Source organism: Neopelma chrysocephalum, unplaced genomic scaffold (genome assembly GCF_003984885.1).
Source record: "Neopelma chrysocephalum unplaced genomic scaffold, ASM398488v2 Primary Assembly neopelma1_24, whole genome shotgun sequence".
Lineage (NCBI taxonomy): Eukaryota > Metazoa > Chordata > Aves > Passeriformes > Pipridae > Neopelma > Neopelma chrysocephalum.
The window spans coordinates 21,350,367-21,357,327 of record NW_020897693.1 but is presented as its reverse complement, the minus strand read 5'-3'; positions in this window follow the sequence as shown (position 1 = coordinate 21,357,327).

Here is a 6,961-nt window from a genome sequence, read left to right as displayed (position 1 = left end):
ATTAAACTGTGACAGTACGTGCATATTGACACAAAAAAGGTCTAGATCAATATAACCACTTGCAAAATGAAGGGGATACATTGATATGGAACTAATATTAGGCAATGTAAGAGAAGAAATTTGAGCCCAAGACATTAGTGAAAATACTGAAGACAGAAGTGTTATGGGAAGTTTAATATCCACACAGAACACAACAGTGCAACACTAAAGCTCTCACCTGGAAGATAACATCAGGAATATTTTACTCTATGTGCTTGCATTAACTGCATGTTTACATTTTCAGAAGGGCACCAGGGACCTAACAAAAAGCAAACAGAAAAGAATCTTCCATCATATCTTACTTCTAACCAAATGTATTTCTCTGATGTTAGAGCAGGAATCTGATTTCTATTAAATAAGCATAAATATCAAAACCCCCCATCTAATTTGATGTTGGTGATGGATTTCACAGAACAGCTTTTGTTTCCCCACTTCTTAGAAGCAATAAAGATAGATGAAAAAAATGCTGGAGAATTTGCAGCAGGAAAACTTGCAAAATTATTGTCCATACATTTTCAGGTGTAATCATCTTGTACAATCATAAACTATTTCATTGCTTACAAAAATGTTTAGTGTTATTTGTTCCTTACATAATTGTTATATTTGTTTCATCAAGGCTTAAAATTACTAATATAAGCAAATATATAAGCAAATTTTCAAGCAGTGACCTAGTAGAAAAATAATAATTCTTATGCTATTCGTCAATAATTTACAATGAAGAGGTGATACACTCATGAAATAAAGAGTGGAAAGCAAATCAGAAAAAGCAACTAAAAGTATTTGTACACAAAACTCATCTATTGTAATTTTGGAAGTCCAATCTCAGTAAAGGCCATTTAAGTATTTAGGCAAGAAATACCAGCTAGGAAAAATGTAGTGGTGCATTTAAACCTATTGCCTTCAATTTGGAGAGCATTGCCAACAACACCACTTACAAGGAACTTTAATCTGCTCAAGTATAGATTTTCTAATTAGTACCCCAAGGCAACTACCAGAGAGAATGGCCACATATAGGATGTCTAGACAACTAAAGCTTGCCTCATTTTTACAGTACGCTTACCTATCTATTGAGTCTAGAGATCACAGGAGGCCAGAACATGAAAGTTACTAATCCATTAATGTTCCCCGTTTGTTTCATGAGAGGGTTATAAATTGTTTCAGTGTTGAAATACAGTGACTTCAGGGGTTATCAACAGATGTCTCAGATTAATGAGTCATAGTTACTGTAATTCAGCTAGGTTATGGGCTTTTTTCTTCACAGAAATTAACTCCACCAACAATATCATAGAAGAACAATCACTGCAAATTTAACTATCTAGCAGGGCAAGAATTGAAGCTCTGTGTGTATTCCTAGTATACAAATGAAACAAGTAAAATTGAAATTGTGGGGAAAAAATGCAAAAATCATAACACTTGCAAAGACTCTGTCAAGACAGGAAGTCCTGCTATCCATGTACCTCTTAAATAGATCAGCAGACCCATCTGTGTCATTAGGTGACTTAAGGGACACTGAACTGAAAGAACATATATTATTCTGCTAAATTGCATGTGAACTCCTAGGGGTTTTTTAGTAACACAAAAGTTTGAAATTTGGAAAAGAAGAAATCTGTTCAAACTCAAAATACCTATAGAGCCAGGTGTTTCAGGCCACCCAAAGTGAGGAGAAATGTAAAGTAAGTCTGGAGACAGGGTGTGTGTGTGCAATGATGTCACTAAGTTGTCTCATTAAGACAGACAGACTTAGATTTTAATCCCAGGAGGGCTTTCAGAAAACTGAGAAAGAAACATAAGGATTTATTCACCAGAAAGTGGGACAGGGAATTCTACAGTCATGACAACAGCCTGAAGTATAAAGCATGTCAGCTGCTCTAGATCAGAACTGATAAGAATATCCTGAACTCTTCCTCTAAGTTTCAACTGAGGGGAATAGATACATACATTCAAAATAGCCCCATTAATTTCTGAATAGGTTTTATATGACATTATGTAAGGCTTTTGTATTTTCTTGAATGAAAATTAACCTTTTATTCAGTTTAAAAAAATGTTGACTCTTAAAATCCATTGTTTTCTTCCCTGCTTTCACTGAAATGAAGTGCACATTTTGGCTTTGGCTGGCATTCTGAGATATAGTTAATTAGTCCCTTGGAAAAGATTTTTCTTAAAACAGGATCTCCAGGCCACTTTTTTTTCTCAGTTCCCTCCCCCAAATAATCACCCAAGGTCCCATTTTACAAGCTCTTGTGTTTGTTTTTTTTTCAGGAGATGTTAATAGCACTAGTATTTGATAGTCTTAAAATGTTGTCAGTACCTCAGGCTCTCAAAGTCCCAGCCTAGCATTCATGCTCAACAATCTCTGTAGCCACATCTATCTAAGGTTTATGCAAATACACTTGGGATTGTTCCTGTAAATAATTTTTGTGTGATTAAACAGCTAATTTAAAAACCATTAAGCACTGAATGAACATTTGTATCCACCAACCAGATTTCTGTACTCTGAAACCACAGTTTACAATAAAAAATTATTTTATTGATTCTGCTTGTGAAAATGCTGAGAAACTGGAAGAGGCACATATATGCAAGACAATATTTGACCCTTGAGAAGAAAATGTTTATCAAGTAGCAAGAGGATCTTCCCATAGAATATTATTTTCAGGCCATAGGATACTTTCAAAGCTTCTATGATTTAACAGACCTGGAGTAACCCTGGGCTAGGCCAGACTCTTCTGTTTTCTACCTTAGCAGCAAAAATAAGTCTATATTGGTGCACTTGTGTTACTGAAAAGTAATCCATCATACTTACAGACTCATTGATTTACTTTAAATAACTCTTTAGTTTCTGCAATTATACTGGCTACTGGTGTAGATTGATATAGGTGTTATTCCAACATAACTAGTTAATAAAAAGCTTGCAACACATATTTGTAACTTTATAGCATGTTTAAGAGTCTTATGGTAAAGAAGTTCTACAGCAAAAGACAAAACTGCAATTGTCCCTCTTTCATGTATTTCATACAAAATATAAACTACAAAAACATATATTTGGCACTTTTCCTTTACAGATCCCTGCACTTGTCCTTTAAAGACTACTTCAGTTTCCTACTTGTTCTGAGGTTGAATTCCAATTGCAGTTGTAAGTTGAATGGCAGTTGCAGTTCTAACATGCTCCTTTTTCAGTGCAAAATATCTGGAAGATGAATTCAAAGCTGCTAAAACCTGATGTACACACAGCAACAGAAGACAATGGTGGATACTGAGTTTTGGATGGCACAAAGTGATCTTATGAGATCTTAATTTATCAGTCTCTTCCAAGTACCCTCCCAAATCCTGCAACAAGATTTTCAGGCCCTGTGAAGGCAGAAAGGCCAACCAGAACCTAAAGATAAAAGGATGGTAGCTGGAGCAGCCACATACTCTATGGAAATCCTATGGAATGGATATCAGAGGAGAGGAAATTCTGATTTCCACACTTCCCCTCCTCACCCAAGTCTTACTTTAGACAGAGTGGACACAAGATGGGAAGGATTTTTCCAACAGAAAAAGGAGAATTCAAGCCTGAGATCAATAGAAAAATCTGTTGACCCAGAGTGATCTAGGATGAGCCATGTAGAACTGAATAACCAAAACAGAAGTACAGCTACTCAGCATAACTGGCTTCACTGCTCTCCTAATGTACTCTGTGAGTACAAATATACTTTCATAATATGCATAGTAACTATAGGGGGCTTAACTCTTTGAAAATAGTTTGGAAAATAATTTCATGTTTTAGCCATGCTCCAGTATCTTTTTTTCAGTTTTTGGATTTGAAAAATCACAAAGTGTTTTTTCCATCTTCTTCCTGATATATGAAATCCTCAGACAAACAACAGAATGACTAACACCCTTTGCTATGGAAAGAATGAAACTGAGTATTCGGAGAGTTCCAAATGCAGAATAAACAAACTGATACAACAATTTCCCCCTCTCTATCTAATATGGTGATCTCAGTTTGAGTTTCAACATCAATACAGAAATCCTCAGACAGAACAGTTTTCCAAATAAAGAATCTCTTTAAATGTCATATTAGAAGAAGCAACTTTGCTGAAAAATTGAAGCCACTGAAACCACCATATTATCCTCTCATGGTAACAGTACCATCTCTTTCTCTGCAAAGTAATTGTTTCTTCCATAATAATTTAAGCCATAGAAGCCTGCAACTGCATTTTTTGATTCTAAGAGAGTTCTCAGAATATTTCCCAGCACTCTTAGTGATTGGCAGCTTTGTAAAAAGCGATAGCTAGCCCAACTATCCATCAAACAAATGAGTGGTAAGTCATTTGGAATTTCTCCCAATGTTATTCAGTTTTCTGTAGAATTTAATTCTGTTGTCTGTAGGAGAGGTTTCCCAAAGGTTAATAACTGTGTCATTTTATATTTTGCTCAGAAAACTGAGAGCTAGAAAACCATATTTCAGACTAATTGTGTATAAAATACTTTACAAAATAGTCGCCTTGAATTATGGACATACAAAAATGAAATGTATCTGAAGGATTTTATTTTATATTTTCTTCAGGATGAATCATTCAGATTTGTTTAAGAATGCTGCTCAAATTTTCTAGACATTTGTAAGGGTACTGTCTTTTGTTTTCCTCTCCTTTTAAATAAGTCTAGTAATAACATTCAAGATAAGACTAGGAGATACCTCCATTCCTTAGTATTCAGAGCCCAGAACCCTTTGCTGAAGATAAATGCTTATTACAAGTAGTAATGAGAGGTCACTCTTCCATTTTGAGATGTTGCCAGCAGAAGGGGTGCTGCTCTTTTCTGCCTGGACTAAACTTGCCCTGAATATGGAGCACTTGGGTTATGTTTCTCTCTGGACCACATCAATCTCCAGCTACAAGTTCCACTTCCCAGGCACATGCCATAAGCATTGCCATTGTAAGCTGTTCTTGGTGGGAATGTTCTCCATGGGTGCTGCTGAAATTTTACCATTTCACAAAAAGGAAGACAGGATTTTTGGTGCCAGAGCATAGAAGTCAGTCCTTGGACTGACAGTTTTTGGACTTTACATGAATATCAGCCAGAATGTGTTTTTCATAAAACATAGAAACAACCCTTGGGGCAAGAATCAAAACACATTTCTTCCTTCCAGCTCACTTGTCTTAAATATTACACTTATTTGCAGAATAAAATGGACCTTCTTCTCGATAAGGTGCTCAGAAAAGCTATGAAGAGACGCCAATTAAAATATTACACTTGAACCCAATGTGTGAGTCCCATCAGTGAAGAACAATCCCACAGAAGCAAAAGAAGGAAGACTGAAGGGAGGTAGGCAGTCAAAAAAGAAAGAGTTGGGCAGTGTTCAGTAGTAAAAGTAAAAGGTCAGCTGAGCTGAAATTGTGTCCTTTCCACCCCTACCATGCTCTCTTCCAGTTGAGTCTTTTTAAGTCTAGTCCTTGAACAAAACTGATATGCTTGTGTCTCTTATTCTGAAGTTCAACAAACACTTCTATCCAGAGCAAGCTGATGCTGCCATTGAGCAAAGGAATCCTACCTGCCTGCCCTCTCGCCTGTCTGTTTCTGCATTGTGGCCCATCTTGCATGAAGCATTTATGAGGCCACACTCTAAACTGGATCAGGAAACTGATCAGGCTGAAAGCTAGTGGTTATTTTTTTCTACTGGATTAGTTTCTAGCTGGAGCAGTCCTCTGAGTTAGTTTGCCGTAGAGTCACAGGAACATCTGTGCAGCACAAAGGTTGGGGCTGCACATGGGCAGGAACAGGCAGCCAGGGGGGAGAGGGAGCAGACTGTGGAGTAAACAGATATACTTCTTCCTTTAGAAGTGCCTAAGCATGCCATCTTGTAGTGTTGCTTAAGCCTTACTTCAGGGTGGCTGGGGTTTGATTTGCAGGCGTATTCACATTTACGAGCGAATTCCTGGGGAGATGTGCTTCCTGGAAAAGAAGAGCTGTCCCTTGCTAACCACATTGGAAAAGCAAGTGCTAGCTATTCAATCTGTAAAATGGGGATAATAATATCACCTTACAGGAAAGGGGTAAAAATGTATTTATTGCTGTTTGTGAAACATTCTGTTCTGATGAATGCTCCAGATCAACCTAGTTGGCAAAGCATCTGCCTGTTTTCAGAGCTAGTGAATAACAGTGTGCAGAAAGGAAGGTGTGGAGCTGTGCTCTGATTCTCCAGGCTTCAGAGAAGCTGAGGAGAAAGTTATATAAACACTTAATTGCAATTTATATTATAGAGTGTGTATGCCCAAGAAATATGAAGTAAAGGTATAAGCAGATGGCATTTGGGATATTACTTTTGAGTATTTGAATTTTCATCCCTAATCTTTTAATGCATGGGAAGGGAGTTTTTCATTAAGTACAATGGAATTCTGCTTATGTTGTTTTTAAATACTTGAATGGTATGATTTGATGGCTGACATTGCATCACATCACTTGCAAATTTGTAACAAAAGAACCCCCTCTCCACAAACGTCCCTTTTGCATTACCTTCTTGTTAGACAAGGAAGATTTCTAATTTTCCTTCTCTTTTCCTGCATTTTCTCCTAAGCCTGTAGTAGGCTCTCTCCTAAGCCTATGACTACTTGACACACTATGCTGAATTAGTGTACATTGGTCTCACTAGCTATGTTCTTGCTCCAGGTACTGAATTAAAACCAAAAGGTAACACTAAAATAATATTCTTAAGTATTCTCATGTGCATCCAAATAAAATGTGGGGGCTTTTTGCATTAGCCAAGGTTATTAACTGTGCCTTTGCTATTGAAAAGCCTTCTTGATTCATAAAGTTAATGTCTATGTACATTGGTGCCTCTGTAAATGCAGACTTGGGACATGTTCTGAACGTGTGTTTTGCAGTTCTTTTCTGAGGATTATACAGCTGTCTAGGTACTAAGTGGCTCATTTTCTGGGCTTCT